Below are 18,324 nucleotides of genomic sequence, written 5' to 3' on the forward strand. Positions count from 1 at the left end.
ACTATTGCATGGTAAATAACAGATTCCTGTGTACATGCACATCTGTGCATGTACACCTGTGCCATGTGGCACACTATGCCCTGAGGGCATGTATATGTGCCACATGGCACACAAGCCTGAATCAGGGGTACAACTCGCCACCAATTTCTACTAATGATACCGCCAAAGTGACACCCTGTCCCCCTTGTAAATTTGTTAATTTTACCGAATCTGTATTTACCGATTTGGTAATTGACATTGGTTCCTATGGGCCTCCATGAGAAGAAAAATTATTGGTTCCTGCTGGGGTGGGAAGAGATACGAGTGTTGCTGAAGTTTCTGTATGTTTTAATTACTGTACACATTGTTAGAAGTTAAGGCAGATTCTCTTAGACTTGGACGGATAGATACCTCTCTGCTTTCTTTATTCTTGCAAGTGTGAAACTTCATGCTAAACACTTAGGGCTTGATTTAGATCTTGGTGAATGGGTTACTCCATCACAATTGTGACAATTATCCAGTCCGCCGAAATATAAATCCCATAGGATATAATTGGATTTAGATTTCAGTGAACGGGATATCTGTCACATTATGACGGAGTAACCCATTCACCAAGATCTAAATCAGGCCCTTCTCCCAATTCCGGATGATTTCTACTGGAGTCGTTACTATGCTGACTATGCTGCAATTACGAATTCGCTTGAGACCCCACTCTATAATCCGTTCCTACTCTAAACTTAGAATCTTGAAAAGAGGACTTTATAACTTATTCACGTTTAGGAGAGAGAATCAAACAACAATTTCTAATTCTCAGTTTCTGCATTGCTGTGGCTGTGTTTATTTTATATCTTATTCTACTGACACGGAATCTTTAGCAATATCTCAGCTTGCCAGCTGTAATCTTAGATCTCTTTCATAGTCTTTTGACTGGTCCGATTATTAATTGGTGATAAAACTACTTAACTTCAGCCTCTGATTCCTGGTCCTTATTTTGTGGCCAAATGGGCTTCCCGAAAGTTTAATTGTTTTATTATTGCTAACTCCTTTGGCCTCTCAGTCAACTTAAAAAGTTCCTTCGATGAGAGATTGTAAATAATGCACCTGTGCGCTCTCACAATCAAGTGGTGTACAGTCGAGTGACATTGAGTAGCATAGACTGTAGTGGCGTACAGCAGATTGGTGTAGAGTAGTATAGAGTAGATTTGAGTAGAGTAGTGTAGGGCAGTGTGGTTCTAAGTGGAGTGGCATAGAGTAGAGTGATGTTGAGTTGAATGGAGTGAAATGAAATGAAAATACCATTTATATAGCGCAATAGCTACCCTGAGGTATCCCAGCGCTGCAGACGAACTTGGCAAACAGAGAAAGCCCAATAGTTAAAAGCAATTGTTAAAGAGCAGTGTTTTTAGGAGTTTACGAAAGGGCAGCAGATTAGGCTCCGCCCATATGCGTGGGGGAGATCGTTCCATAACTTGGCAGAGTTATAGGAAAAGGAGCACCCGCCACATCTAGCTCTCTTTCTTCTTGGGAGTGGGGCAAGGGAGGAGGACGCCAAGCGGAGGTTTCTGCTAGGTTGTTAGGGAATTATCATAGTGGCATAGAGTAGAGTAGTGTAGAGTGCTGTAGACTGGCATAGTGTGGAGTGGCTTAGAGTGGAGGGAGTGGCTTATAGTGGCGTTGTGTAGCATAAAGCGAGGTAGAGTAGGGTGGCGTAGAGCAGTTTGGTATAGAATGGAGTGGCATAGAGTAGAATAGAGTGGGGTGTAGTGGAGTGGTGTGGAGTGATGTGTAGGGAGAGTGGCATAGAGTAAAGTGATATAGAGGGGAGTACATTGGAGGGGCATAGCATAGAGTTGAATAGCATAGAGGTAGTGGCATTGAGTGGAGTGGCTTAGAGTGGCATTTTGTGTAGTTGAGTGGCGTGGAGTAGAGAGGAGTGGTGTGGAGGGGAGGATGGTAATAGTAATAATATAGTAATAATTTTATTTCGCATAGTTACTTAAAACCATTGCAATACAAGAATAGGTTAAGAAAAGAGAGTAATAAAAGTACAATTCTGATAAAAGAGAATAAAACATTCACATTTCCTTGGTTCGAATATGCACGCAGCAACTTCGTAAGCAGTAAAGTTTTTTTTTCTTTTTCTTTTTTTAAAAGTTCAGCTTTATAATTATAAAATATTTCCACTTTCCTGATGTCCCCATAAGATCTTTGAGTCAGTAATGTCATTCGACAAAGCGGTATTAGATCAATAGTACAGGGACCATTATAGACTTATTTCAGACATCTTTTTTCCACCTCTTTCATAAAATTTACGAAGCTTCAGCTCAAGCAAGAGTTATGGGGAGAAAAGCAAGCTAGAACTGCCTTCCTTCGTGTGCGGATTCCTTGCCGATTGAAGTGTTCTTTCAACAAGTATTTCCGTTCATCGTGTAATTTCTCGCAAGAGCATATCAAGTGCAGCATGTCCTCTTGCCCCAAGCCACATAGCCGACAAAGGGGATCAGCGGAGGGAAGGGGAGGGGAGTGGCATAGAATGAAGTGGCGTAGATTAGAGTGGAGTGGCATAGAATGGCATGGAGTAGAGTGGTGTGGCATAAAATGGCATCTTAAGTTGTGGCATAAAATAGAGTGGCATATAGTAGAGTGGCATGGAGTAGAGTGAAGTATCATAGAATGGGGTAGAGTAGAATGTCATACAGTGGAGTGACGCTGTGTGTGGTGGAGTGGGTTGGAATGGAGTGGCTTACAGTAAAGTGGTATAGAGTGGAATGGAGAGGTGTAGAGTGGAGTGGTGCAGATTGGCATAATGTAAAGTGGAGTGGCAGAGAGTGAAGTGACGTAGAGTGGAGTAGAGTGGCATGAAGTAGAGTGGTAAAGTTGTGGGTGTAAGTAACAAAAGCATCAATAGAGACAGAAATAGGGTGAACGCAACATAAATGAGAAGCTGTTTGCCTGTGTTTAAAATAGGAAAGCACATTGCATGTTCTAGAATGATACTGAAACACTTATAAAACACAAATAATGTGTTGGTAAAAGACAAGGAAGAATAAAGAGGAGGAAAAACACATGTACTTCATGTGCTCCAGAGAGGAACAAACGTAGAAAGGATTGGAAGCCTACGGGAGCTAAGCAATCAAAAGATTGCAAATGACAGTGACAATGAAAATAATTAATGGTATGCTTTTTTTTAAAAATATTTTTTTATTTTCCTCATTCGCCAACTCGCCACCCATTTCTACTAATGATACCGCCACTGGGCTTTTTATCTCATATGCTGGTAAGAGGAAAGAGGCCTAAGCCTCACCAGTCCCTGAGACTGACTTCCAAAGTAACCGAACATCCCAGCCAATAGCCTCAGCCGGTGTGACCACCTCATCCTTTATCTGTTGTCCTGGGATAATACATATTTGGCTACCAGCGAGATAGGTGGGGGCTTAATCATCGGATGTCATTTGTTGTTTGCCTTATAACACAGATTGTGACATTTACCCTTACCCAAAACACAAAAGAAAAGGTACTCAAAACCCACGTTTTTTCTTTGTATGATCTAGCATGTCCAAATTGGCTGTATACCTCATAGCCAATATCCAATCCATTACTTTGGGGGAGAGCGGGGAGACCCACAATTTGCACAACTCTCTCCGAGCCAATAACATAGCATAAAAATAAATTATTGGTATGCTGTGGGCGGGTTGTAAGCCCACTGAATTGTAAACAATATGTCTTGCAGCACAGCACATATGTTGTGTAGGTGAGACTTAAAAAAGGACAGACAATTCTCCTAACACATGTGGTGGTGGATCCAGAGGGACAATACTTGATTGTTCAGGGACTACTCCATCACACATATCACTATTGTGAACACTTATGGTCTTTATCATGATGATCCCCAGTACTTACAAGCTGTAATGGCATGGTGTATTAATCTGTAGTCATATACAATACTCTGGAGTGGGGGGTTTATATAATGTGAAATTGCATGCCAACCTCAATCTCACTAACACTAGAGTCAGTCACCTCTGAGAACACGGAATACCCTTCAAGACATAATAACATAATACAACACTATGATTTGATAAATATTTGGGGGGCCTTCGAGGGCATCAAAAAGGAATACACATTTCATTCATTAGTGTGTTCAGCCTCTAGATTGGATTTTTGGTTGGGAACTGGGGATGTAGATGGATGGACAGATATTGTAAAGCACATGCCCTGGACACTGTCTGGTCACTCACCAGTGATCCTATCAATGTAAGTACTAGGAAGCGAGGACACACAACGTTCCAGACCACTATGTCATTGGATACAGTATTTAGGGACAAGATTAAGTAGGTCAGAATGACATACTCATTTGAATGGCCCCAACTGATGACAGTGTTGAGTAGAATATGAATGATAAAGGTGATGCTTAAATGGGTCTGGTCTGTATATACAAATCCAATAGCACGCATAAAAGTTAAAGACCAGATGACAAACCCTATCAATATTAAATTTGTAAATGCGGAAGCAACACGGATGTCCTTATCTCCCATTATTATTACATTAGCAATAGACCCATTAATAAGCCCGATGAGGGAAGTACATAGTAACAGAGTATTCAATTTGGGTCAAGTAGAATATTAGTTTCATTGTATCCTGATGATTTGCTGATTGTAAAGGATCATGTGTACAACCTAGATCCCATAATTACAGAGATCATCCAATTTGGGAGATGGCTAAGACTGACTATAAACTGGTCTAAATCACTAATCATGCCACCCACCAATAATACAACCATACCTAGGTTAGATTAAACTTTACAATGGCAGGAAATGCGATCAGATTTTTGGATATATAGATTCATTGAAAGATTATGAAGGAAAACTATGGAAAAGGTAGAGGCCAATGTTAACAGATGGATTAGATTGCCTATAACATGTGCAGTTGTAATTTTATTAATCAAAATAGTATTCTGCCAGTAGATTGCCCATAAAAAGTCCAGGCCGAATTGCATTAATCAAAATGGTACTTATTTTGCATTTATTTGATCTTTTTCAAAAACATTCTAGATTCTGTAACAGGGCTCAATCCTCGCTAATGAAATTAACAGGGGCAAGTGAATAGCCCTGTATCAGCTGGAAAGTGCTGCAGGGACCATATGAGCATGGAGGTTCTACCAAGCCACATTTTGAGGCATATTATCTTACTGACTAAACACAATTTGCCTACATTAGTTCCATAATAGCAGACAAGAATCTCATAGGGTTCTAGAACTGGGACTAGCAACAACTGTGATACTGAAGACCCCGACCAAGAAACTAAATTCATGTTGTGAACTGCACGGTATGAGCCTGGGGAAAAGTAGCATGTTAAGCGAGGTGGGCAACATCCTTTACCCTGCATGTGTTACTCGGCAGTGCCATTACCCTGCAGTTTTTACACCTCAAAATCTTTTTACAACGCAGGGCTTTACACTGCAAACTATTACAACTGCTTAACAAGGAGGCAGAGTGCAGCGAGGATCGGGCAGACCAGCCGAAGGCCAACATGAGCCTCTGCCTTGTCTCTGAAACTACGCCACTGCTAGGGGGGCTCTTGAAAAGCTGTACACATCTGTTTCACGCCTTAACTTGCATTTGTCCACGAAGTATGGCAATGCAACAGCCACCTCCGGCTTGTAAATCTGCCACACAGTGTCTAACGTTGTATTCCTAATATACTTGTAAATTAATAAATCATTTTCTTTTCTTTAATTTTATATTAATTTGTTATACTTGTGTGACTTTATTGTTTATTTCTAAGTACAATTCGTAAACATTTACAGTCTTTTTAAAAAGAGGTTGCGGGGTTCAGTTTGTGTAAAGTGGGCCGGGCATGCCTCTGATGGCTCAGTTTGTGTAAAGGGGGTCGGTTGGCTGCTTTTCAGTCATATATGGCCAGTCCTGCCTCCAGATAGAAGAAGAATTATGGTGTTTGGTATGGCAAAACGTTGATGGCACTTTGGATTAGGCGCTCAAAGTGTATTCTGTGGTCAGGGTTTTTATATTGTTGACATGTAACCAGTGGGCATGTTTTTCCCCCTCATTCACTATTATGTGAAGGTTTTTACCACTTTACCCTTGTGATTATATCGGATCTGGATTTTGCTTCTTTATTTTTATGTCCTTAAATGTCAATTGGTCCCTCCTTTTTGTTTTTACTGTTAGCGCTGTTTGACAGAACAGAAATGTAAGGATGTATATTTGTACATGCATAGGCTTACTCATTTATTAAGTGTTCACACTTGGTTGGGACTACCAACCACTATTCAGCTGCTTATTTAAAGCAAATGGTATGTATGCTGATTAAGGAACCATTGTGAATTTATGGGAGCAATTTTTTTTTTAGATTTTACTAAATGATTAGACTTACTCAGTGCTGTCGTACCATGTTGCTGATTGTTCTCCTTGATGTTGGGGAGCCCTGTTCTTTTTTAATTTCTATTTTAATTCAAAATTGTTTTAATGCTTATATGTGTAATCTTGTGGGATGTACTTTATATGATATAAGTGTCATGCCCTTCATACCCCACTGTGGTTTATTAGAAGTATTACAATGTATTAGCTGCGAGTAACAAAAGTATCTCTGTCTTAAAAGCAGTAACCCACTTACCCAGTTACATAAAATACAAATCTGTCATCTGTGTGTTACATAATGTGCTTTGCATCTATTAATCCTCTATGTTACTTTGATTCAAAACTAGGACTAGGCAAACCAGATCTCCCCAGCAAATATGTTATCCCTCAGAGTTATCTTACCATTATTATTACCTGCGATTTAGCTGGCATGCAACGATCTCTGCAGCAGGTGCCTCAATCCCATAAAGATAAAAAATACAGACATTGCAACCAATTAAGCTAAACAGATGTACTGCTATGTTTCTCCTGATTGCCAATTTCTTTGTGGCAGAGTTTAAAAATAAATAAATGGATAAGTTGAGGCCCAGATTTTGCGTTGACGTTGTGTCAGTTCAGTTCAGTTCATAAACTTTATTCGACAGTTTTAAAAAACGTCATAAAAGTACACAAGATAAAATCATACAAATATCACAACACTGGGAGAGTACAAATCATCAAATGTGATTTCGGGTACATACAAAAGTCAATAAATGGGGTACACAGTAAAACAGCTAAAAAACCATACTCTTCCTCAGAGCAACAGACTTCAGGATAAAGGTTGCAATGAAAAAACACAAATCCGGGCTAGCAAGCGAAAATAACAGTTTCATAGCATATGAGGTAGAAAACACAGAGTATTTTTTAAACATCGGTTTCAGGTAGACAATTCGTAGGGCTTTGTAGAGGGGGCAAAGTAACATGAAATGGATGGTACTTTGTTTGGTCAGTCCATCACATGGACAAGCAGAAGTTGGATAATTTTTCATCTTTGGGAAGGCCACAAGAATGTGGACAATACCAAGTCTGAGTCTGGATAGTACGAATTGATGAGATTGTCTATGGATTATTTTAAGGTAGGTCGGCAAACCAGGGCCATCATTTACATTGGAAAAATAGAAAGCATGGGTTGAATAATTACATGTATCTGCTTTCCGTTTACCTAGTTTTACCCTCATGAATTCTTCTTTCAACCCCTTTTTGGATAAAGAAGTTACAATCTCGGGATCTTTACGTACATCCAAATGGAAGAGTTCCTTAAAAGTAGTAGTCACATACTTTATCCATGGTATATTCGCATATTTATCCAGAACCAGACTATCTTTGATAATGCACTTTGTAAAACTTGTTTCATCCTTCAGCCAAATAGACCTCCAAACCAGGAGAGGTCTCAATTCAATTAGATCGGCTATATGGTCCAACCTTAGTTCCTCGTGGGCCAGATAGTTTGATGCCGTAGGGGGTAAACAAAGTAACCGTTTCAAAAACAGATTTTCCAAAATTTGCAACTCTTTGTTAGACCCGTACCCCCATACCCCCGATCCATAGAGCGCTAAAGATAAACATCGGTGTCTATAAATATTTAACATTGCAGGAATCCTGCGGCTGCCCAATTTATTGGCAAAGCGAAAGACACCTAAAGAAGCCTTCCCCATCCTGGCTTTAATATTAGTATGTTCGGGTGCCCATGAGCCCTGACTATTAAACGTAATGCCCAGATAACAAAAATTGTCTACAGCCTCAATTCTGTTATTTTTAAAATGAAAAGACTTATGGTAATTCGCCTTTTTGCCACAGACCATTGTGAATGTTTTGGTGTTATTAATTTTAAGTTTTTTACCCTGGATGAAGTCATAAAAACAATTCATTAGCCGCTGCAAGCCAATTGGAGTTCTGGATAATAAAACAGTGTCGTCCGCATATAACAACACTGGGATTGGTAGGCCCCCTGCTTGTGGTGCATCAGCCTGGACCTGTTTTAATTCATGTTCCATGGAATTAATAAAAAGAGAGAAAAGCAGGGGGGCCAGTACGCACCCCTGCCTAATGCCTGATTTTACCTTAATCTTGCTCGTGCACTCTCCAGCTGGACCATATCGAATCTGTGTGGACAAATTGGAATATAACCTAGCTAGGAAATGGATAATAGCCGGGGGTGCCCCCATATCAAGAAGGGTTGTCCACAACAGAGAGTGATTCACCAGATCGAAGGCACTAGAGAGGTCCGCAAAACAAAGAAATAGGGAACCAGGTTTGGCCATAGTATATTTACCTATTAAAAGGTTGAGATTAATACATTGGTCAATGGTCCCCAAGCCCTTTCTGAAGCCATATTGTGATTGGGCCAGGATATTATTATCAGACGCCCACTCCTCCAAGCGTAACAGTAATACTCTGCTCATAATTTTAAGGGAGGAGTCTAGAAGGGAAATGGGGCGATAGTTTTTGGCCTCCCCTCTATCTCCCTTCTTGTAAATCGGGATGATAATCGATTCGCTCCAAGTTGCCGGGGTGGAGAGATCAGTGGCAGCATTGAAGACCTGGGTCAAAAGGGGGCTCCAGAGGGCCAAATCATGTTTGTATATATCTACCGGGACCCCATCTGGTCCCGGGGCTTTCCCTCCTTTACTAGATTTAATTGCCATGTCCACTTCTCGTATGGTAATTCCCAAAGGCTGTGAACGCCACTGAGAGTTCATATGGGTATTATCATAGGTCTCCTCGGGTGGATCGAAGATTCCTGAAAAATATTTGACCCAGCTCTCTTCACTAACTAGTGCGGTAAGTACTGGGAAATCATCATTCTGGAGGAATGGGGCATTAATAGTACTCCAGAACAATTTACAGTCCCGAAGGGCTGCGGCACAGTCCAAATTATCCCAGGCTTGTTCCCGGAGTTCGTTTTTCCTACGTTTGAGTTCTATATTATAGGTTGACCTTAGGGTTTTGATTTTTTCCCTATCTCTAGGGAGATTTGACAGTGCTTGCTTAAGGGTTTTTAGCGCTGTGGTGCAAGCGCGGTCAAACCAGCCGATCTTACCCCGTTTAGATGTAATTTTATTATTGGTAAAAATTCCATTAATAATAGTACCAAGATCCTCAAAATCCGTTATAATGCCCGTAAGAGGGGCATTAACTTCCAGACAGCGGAGTATCTGTTTAAAGCCACCTACCACAACTGTGCTATGTAATTTTTCAGATTTTTCAGTACACCACTTTATCCTGGTTCCGTTTGGCCTACTTGGGACGATATTGTCGACAACCCTGCCTGTGGGCACAATTTTCGGGCCCCACATAAGAATATGCATAGTTAGGGCATTATGATCGCTCAGACAAAAATCCTTGGTGATTGGCACTGTACAAAATGGCACCAAAAGGGTTGAGATCAACAAATGGTCAATGACCGACTCAGCGTCCCTCCCTCTAAAAGTTGGAACAATATTGCCCGTAGTGTCGAGGGCTGGTTGGTGAATAACTAAATCGAATTTTAACAAAAGACCATTAAGGGCGGTCCCATATAGGGAGTGTTGAAAATGTCCTAGGTTCTCCCCCGATACCCCATCAAACCCACAAACTGGGGTTAAAGAGTGCGGACATGTTCTAATATTGAAGTCCCCTCCCCATATGATGTCATAAAATGAGTGGGGTTTGTTACAGATTTTATTTAAGAAGGCTTCCAGTTCATCCACAACCAGACTACTGTTAGAGTCAAATGTATTATTGTAGTGATTGATCAATAAGGTGTTCCTGCCCTTTTTAGCTTTTAGTTCTAAAATTTGTGAATGTGTGCCCACAATTGTATATGTACCAACAGTTATCGGGAGATCAACTGATAACAGGACAAGCAGGCCCCCTTTTGCCCTCCCCATAACAGATTCCTGGGCAACACAATTGTAAGAAACAAAACCATCAACATAGATTTCTGAAGTGGACCATGTTTCCTGTAAACATAAAATGTCAAACCCAGTAATTAGGTCCCTCCATCCTAGAGCTGAGGCTTTCTGACGCCAGCCAGCTATGTTCCAGCTCACCATGGAATACCCTTGATCACTAGAGGGAGATAGCTCTTCTAGGGGAGAGATCACAGTACATCCTTTATCATCAATAACCTCAACAGGAGGGGAAAAGTTGAGCTCGTTTGATTTATCAAGAGTTAGGGGGGTCCAAGCAGATGTATTACAGGTTATTTTATCTCTCATTACTGGTAGGGTGTGATATTCCACAATGACTACGCTATCCGCGGGGTTAGTCTCGTTGGGTAGAGGGGGGGCAATAGTGTGGACATTGGATAGTCAGTCGACTCCTTCAAGCCCATCAAGACAACCATATCGATTATAATCCCAAAAGATGTTCTGCGGGGTCTGAAATGGGGGCATTCTGGGGTGGCTTGGACGAAAGGGCCTACCCCTACGTTCGACCCTAGTCCACTCGTTACTTCCATCATAGTACAAGGGGTTAGGCGGTGGTGGGAAGAAAAAGGAAACAGGGAGGGTCTGGATAGTGGAATCAGATGACCTATTAACACCCGCACATATGTAGGATACTGTGCGTGGGTCTCTAAAACTGACAGTGATACAATCTCCCTTGATAGATTTAGGGGTTTTACCGATCCATGGTACCCTCCGCACCATGATGACTTCATTGTGCAGATGTACCGGCAAGGGGCGGTTCCAATTAAGCCATTTAATAACTTGATTTTTGAGGGAATTGAAAGTTTCCATTTCACCCCTGGCTAATGGAGGTGCACCTGCCAGGATTACCATAAATCGGTTAGCCTCCGGTGGGAGGTTGGGCCGTCTCGTTCTTGGGGTTTTAGGATCTTCTGGTTGTGGCCCTTGGGTGTCCAGAGACATAAGTGCGGGTGGGATATGCAAACCTTGAGGGGGGCCTTGAGTAGACTGTGGGGCAACTTGGCTAGTCGTGCTAGAGGCTTGGGGAGCAGGTTGTGTGCTTGCGGCCATGGAAACAGGAATTTGGGGCACAATAGCCGGTGGGATAATTTGGAGAGAGGGCAAACTAGGAGGGGGGCCAGAACTATTAGGCTTAGTGGAATTAGCTAAAAGTATGGCAGTTGATTTCTCTATATTGGACATTCTGAAATCAAGCCTATCTAGTTTGGCCTCTAGAGGAAAAATAATCGATTTAAGTAGGGTTGCTAGTTTATCCATAGACATATCATTACTGGTTGAGCTACCTTCCCCGTTCGAATTCAGCAATAAAGGTGCTCCGTCTATTCTGACTGTTCTAGCTATTTTAGGAGTCCTCCCAGTAGTTTTTCCCTTACAGTTATATTGTCTCTTCCGTTTCTTGGTGGCCCCTTCATTCCCCCCCTGGGTTGTAGCGATAGTAGATTTCCCATCATTAACAACGGCAGGGGATACATTTGCACATTCAGATATATGGCTAGAATCAGCTATTGTGATGGAGGGGTTGGATATAATAGTAGAATCTAAGCTTGGCGGGGCGGCTAAGTCTGGAAGCGAAAATAGGGCATCCGACAAAGGCAAGCAGTCAGAGGGTCTTTCAGGAGTTTTGGCATTAGCTATAGGGCCCATACTCGAGCGTTTAAGAGTCATTAGCTCCTTAGACAGTCGTTTCTCCAGGGTAATAATTTCTTTGTCAATAATGTTGTTAGCCCTAGTGAGAAACTTCTCCATACCTCCAGCGGCAGATTGGGATCCTCCAGCCAGCGAAGATTTGCTCCTCGTTTCCCGGCCAACCATGGTCCACAGACGATCAGGCAGCGGGGAGTGTTAGGGGGGTAGCCCGGTCCGGGCACTGCCGGTCACGAACGGGCACAAACGGGCCCGCTCTTGGCCCGGTCTTCGCCCCGCGCTTGGACCCGCGCGCGTCCCGCGTCGCGGAAGCCCCAGAGTAGAATATATGGGCCGTTTGTGGGCGGTGGGCGGGCCACGGGGAGAGCGGACCGGAAGGTCTTGGAGGTCACGCAGGGACTCCTGGGCAATGGAGTCCCTGCAACGCTCGCAGCCCCGCAGCGCCTTGCTCCCACCACCAGCCTCAGTCCCACGGAGAGGTGTCCAGGTCACAGCCAACAGGGCGAAGCGGCACCCGCGGAGCGGGTGCGGCGAGTAGTTGCCTCAATCCAACAAGCAGCAGCAAGGAATCCGGGTGTAGCGCCCACAACAGCGCTACGATAGGCAGAAGTGTCCCGAGGAGCAGTGCAGGGAGAGGAGGTAAAGTACCCTCCTGTGGGCGGTGGGCGGGCCACGGGGAGAGCGGACCGGAAGGTCTTGGAGGTCACGCAGGGACTCCTGGGCAATGGAGTCCCTGCAACGCTCGCAGCCCCGCAGCGCCTTGCTCCCACCACCAGCCTCAGTCCCACGGAGAGGTGTCCAGGTCACAGCCAACAGGGCGAAGCGGCAGACGTTGTGTCAATATTTTGGCACAAGCCTATTGCAAAATCTACTTTTTTAAATATTGTAATGTGCTCAAATGTACTCATGATAGACCTGCTAAACATATACGAGGTCCTAAGATCTGATGTCACTTCCTGCGAGGTCATGGGTTGTGATGCCACTTCCTGTGATGCCACACGCAATGCCACGCAACGCGTTGTCACGTACTTTGATGTCACGCGCCTAGATGTCACTTGCATACTGCCTAGCAGGGTTAGTCGCCCCACTTCTTTTTTTTTAGGATTTGAACCCTGAGAGGAAATGTTGATCTGTGCGGGTTGCAAATAATGGAATAATTTTAAAATCACGTTGTGCTATTTTCAGGGTATTTAGCTAGAAATATTTGTTGGTAACATTCCCAGTCAGCGCAGAGCCACCTTGTTTGAAGAGTGACTGAAGCACTTAAAAGAGCAGCTTTGTCACGCACATTTTCACACTAACCCTCCTCTGTTATTCACCTGCACTTGCAGGAGCTTCTATGCACAATTCTCAAGTCAATGTAAACTGGCCACACAGAGCGATAGCATGTCACTATGACCCATTTTAAAATCTTCTACTTTGTTGGCACTTTAACCCGTCATCTGTTATAAATGAAAGTATTGCTGGTTTAACACACTGGGCTAGTCATCTGTCAGTTTGTTAAAGTCCATTCACGTTTATTCAGTTTGCGTGAAATACACATAGAGGTGAAATGCCTTACTGAGCTAAAGAAATTGGGAGTCTAGCTCCAAGCTACTTGTAAATCTAGATAGGCCGGCATTTTTCCAAAAGCCAATCCACGCACCAAATGCTACTATTAAACACATGTTTTGCAAGTTTTTAAACTGAAGGTCAAGCAGAAGTTCCTGGAATGTGTGACAGCCTGTTACCCACCGGATCATGACTAAATGTAGGTAAGAAAGGGGATACTTCCAGGGGAATAGCTATTAATGGTGCAGGGGGTGCAGTGGCACCAGGACCAAAATCCCTGATTAACCCATTGATACTTGATAATTGCTGTATTGTACTCCTTTAACAGTCTAAGATACAATTTCCCTGGCTTGCACCATGGCATCTTGGTAGTGATACTTTGTACTGCTCCATTGTTTGGCCCTCCCTGCGACATAGCTGCCAAGTTTGCTGGGTCTATGCCTGATATGCTTCTCTATTCCAGGTTTTGTCATTGAATTCTGAGATTTTTGGTCCTGTTTTACAATTAAATAAATAAAACTACAAGTTCCTAGGTCTAAAAACCACAGCAGCATGGACCTGGAAAACTTCACAGGGCTGCTGCAAGGACTCACTAGAGACAAAAGAAGCAGTTAGCAGTGGCAGACATTCTTCATAGCACCCCCTGTGTAAGATGGTCCGAATGGTGACTGGTACAGAAGGGGAGCAGGGCAGGGGGTGAAAAAAAAAATATATATGTACATAACACTTACCTCTGCAAGGCTGCCCTCTTTCCTCCGCTGCCTCTCCTCTGCTTCTCTTCCTGACTCCGGGAACCAGGAAGCACACAGGCTCCCCTAAGCAAATCACAATGCTGCTGTCATCAGCATACCAGCAGCGTTGTGATTGGTCTGAGTGGCCTGGTTCGGCGCTCCAACAGAGAGTTGAAGCCTGTGCATGTTCTCCTTCCAGGCTGTGCAATACAGCCAGGTGGAAAACATGTTAAGTTTGCATGACTGTTTGGCTGGCCAAACCGTCATTCACACTTAAGTGCACATATTTCCTCCTCTCCCTGCTCTGACCGCTCAGCCCAGCCATGCCCTAACCTTGCTTTCACTGAAAAATACAATTATAATAACATTTTGTTATTATCATTTTATTCTTCCTTTTTTGCACTGCTAAAAAGCAGTGGGACAACACTAATCTGCCTTAGTTGAGGAGCCGCTGCTGGATGGTCCAGCAACAATCTTCATTTAATGCCTGCATGATGGTGTCCAAGCCCCTCTTTAAGAGTGGCAATATTGGGCTCCTTTTGGTTCGCATTGGACTAGAGAGTATTCTAAACATCCGGCAACACTGGGAGGAAGCTTGGAGAGTTTTAGCCCCTTCACTGCGGGGGTAATTCCCCCGCTGTGCTGGGGGGAGGGGAGCGCACACAGCGCCCGCATGCTCATGACGAGCTGAGCTCGTCATGAGCTACAGTGCTCCTGTGCTCATGACGAGCTCAGCTCGTCACAGGTGCATTGGCTCCCGTAGAACGCTCAGCACAGCAGGAGAATTCTCCCCGCACCTGAGCGTTCCACGGCCCATGACGAGCTGAGCTCATCATGAGCACCGGAGCACCGTGCCTCATGACGAGCTCAGCACGTCATGAGCATGGAAAGTTTAAGAACTGTTTTTAAAGGACTGCCCGAGCCTGCACTGCTGAAATAAATCTTGTTGGTGTCCCATCTCATCAGCCTTTTCTACCCAACCCCCCCCCCCCCCCACCCGGAACCATCATTATTAAATGTGTGCTGCACCCTCCTTAGTGAAATATAAAAGTGCTTCGAGTGGAGGACCAATGGGTACTGGAAGGGTTGGGGATAGTTAAAGATGAGCAGTTAGAGTCCGGGTGGAGGTTTGTTGTTGTTCAAGAGTCTGCACTTCCTGACATGATACTAAAATGGATTGAAAACAAAATTGTTTGTATTCTATTGCAACATTTCTTTTCTGTCTTTGTTTACTTTAATTAGTAGATATGGGCCATTACCAAAGTTCTATAACACATTTAAATGTGCTTTGTCTTTATATTTGATGTTAGAAGTATGTATCGATAAGGGCTACAAATGCCGGCTTTAGATGATTTTGCTTATTTACTGATGTCGCCCACTTCATCATTATATGTGGAAATGTTCTTATTTATTTATTTATTTATTTATTTTTGCTATTTTTAAAGCGCGCAAATACCCGTACAGGTGTCTCGGCGCTGGTGATCAGAGAACTCCTTACTCTTTGAGGGTAGTTAAACAGAGGAAAAAAGCCACGTCTTGAGGCTCTTCATGTTTCTTTTATTACTGTTGCTCACAGCAGTGTAAGGTGTGGGGTTAAAGCTCAAAGAACTGTGTACCTCAGGACTTTGCTGCTCAGGTTATAGATTCATGTATGTCCTTCAAGCAACATTTAAACTAACAGCTGCAGAAACACCATCCTATCCTACCACAAATTCATAAGAGTAATTTTGTGTGTATAATTTGTGGTAGTTTATAGACAAATGGCACTAAGGGTTTGTTTACTGTCATATGCTCGCCAGTGTCTTGGTGCAGTGGCTGCCAGTGTCATGGTGGATCGTGACGAAGGCATGCCACTTACATATATCCTCATTGCGTTTGGTACGGGGCGAGGATGGGGGTGGGGGTTTATTTTTTATTGTTTACTGGTAATCATCAGCACTCTGATTCTCATTCCTTCATCCCAGTACTGATATGAACACTCTTCCACCTGTAACTGTCTCAGTTCCCTGGGCATGTTCTATGATGCAAGATCTCCAATTTATTGTCATTACCCCTTGCACCAGGGCCACAAATTCTTCCATGTAACTTAATCCTATTTTCACTAAAGGCAACATGTTCCTCCTTCAGCAGCCAAAATCTCTTCAGCTCTTTGGAATATTAACATTTGTGGGCTCAAGCTTGATGGATATCCATGGAATGCCTCTGAAGTGTTTCTAAGGAATGAATTACCTGGCTAGCATGATGTCATCTGTCCTTCAACTACCAACATGCTTATAGTCTTCTAATATATGTAGTCATCTTTGGATGTGCCACAGCTGACAGACATTATATAGGGGGCACCCCAATTAAACCGAGGTCCCTGCTTATGTGTTGGCCTAAAGGACCATTTCTCTGTCCTGCTCACACCTGCCATGCTCCATCCTCCAGCACATTATAGTCGCATCAGCTCCCATGCACACTCAGGAGACAACACAGATCACCATGCTCAGAATACCAAACACGATGCTCAACTTGCAATGTTTTCTTATAGTGATCAGAGTGTTTGCAATTGATGGTGTATACAATGGTGCTGCCTTGGGTAGATTACTAAATGTTATAGCTCACAATTGCAGTTTCTATCATCTTTATTGCAAAGTTCTAACTGCTTTCTTCTTGGTGCCTAGTTTATTATGTCACAGACTTAAGTACTGATCAGAGTAATACTTGTTAAAGCTCTTAATATATTCAAGTGTGCTCATGATAGAACAACTGAACATGATATCACTTCCTGTGATGTCACATGCGGTGATGTCATGCTCATTGGTGAGTCCCCATACTACTTTTTTTTATGACTTGTGCCCTGCGTCTCCATCTACTCCCTCTTCCATTCACAACCACACTATGGGCAACAGCCATTCCTTGGAAGGGTTAAATCTGCCTGCAGTAGAGTAAGCAGTTTCCTATCAAAGGTGTTGTTATATTAAACTCCCTACGACTTATCCATCTGCTACAGCGTCTTCCTATACACCCACCCAAGCCCAGACCTTCTGTCGAATGCCACAGGAAGCCCTCTTATTTCATATGTTTAAATTAGTGGGTTTTTAACTGACAGGAACAATTCGGAGAATTTTGCAAGTGAACATGGCTTTTCTATGATGGAAGACACCCTCGCTAAGACGTTTTAGTAAAAAGAAACACACCCCACTGCTATCATTCAAAGAAAAATAACATTACATACTAACACAATGGTGTCCAACAGAGGTCCAGAAGGTCAGACCCAAAACAGAAAATCACGATAGATAGTAGCAAGGTAATGAGTAAACAAGTGCCACTTGCAATCGCATTATCATTTACGTAATGTGCATCTTCTGCTAATATTTCATGGATTCTGCTTCGCTGACCCCCGGTGGTCGTCCCTGTATCTTTCCACAGTGTGTACTTTTGTCCCTCATAGGTGGTAGACATGTTGGGGATTGTACGTATCTTTTCATCCCGCACAGGTCAGTACTGCCAGTTTCACCTGACATCAATGTATGACCCTGGGCAAATGTGTTTGGCTTGCCATAAGAGAGGCATTCAGTTAATTTGTTAATGAGGGGCATACAGCTATTTTTTTTTATCGAATTGGGATTGATTGACTGGTTCACTGAGAGCTATTGCTTTGGTCTCTTAGAGTCCCCATGATGGCTCCTTCCAGAAAATTACAGATGCACAGTCATTCTTCTTGGGCATGGCGTTTCTTTTCAAGCTCGGTTGCTGGGATAATATGACTTCCTTTGATATTCTGAATAAATCGGAAGAAGCCTCATTTGGCTTCTCATCAACCATGAACAAGATCTGCTTTGAGGCTTTATATAGCAAAATTGTCTAATTCTTGCTAAGCAGCTGAAGATTTGTTCTTTGCATGCGGTCTAAGCTTTAAGCATGAGGCATCTTTGTCTCCTTCAGGCTACTGACAAGGGGCCAGATGTATGATCGTGTTTAGGTCCGGCCTGAGACAGCGCATGCTGTCTCTTGGAGACAATTAGTAAGTGGCTTTTGAAAGTGCCACCAGAGGCTTTTGCTGGCCTGCAGCTTGCGTTCACGAGCTCGTGCACATGCACAGCTGCCATCTGT

This window comes from Lissotriton vulgaris, chromosome 11 (assembly GCF_964263255.1).
Source record: "Lissotriton vulgaris chromosome 11, aLisVul1.2, whole genome shotgun sequence".
NCBI lineage: Eukaryota > Metazoa > Chordata > Amphibia > Caudata > Salamandridae > Lissotriton > Lissotriton vulgaris.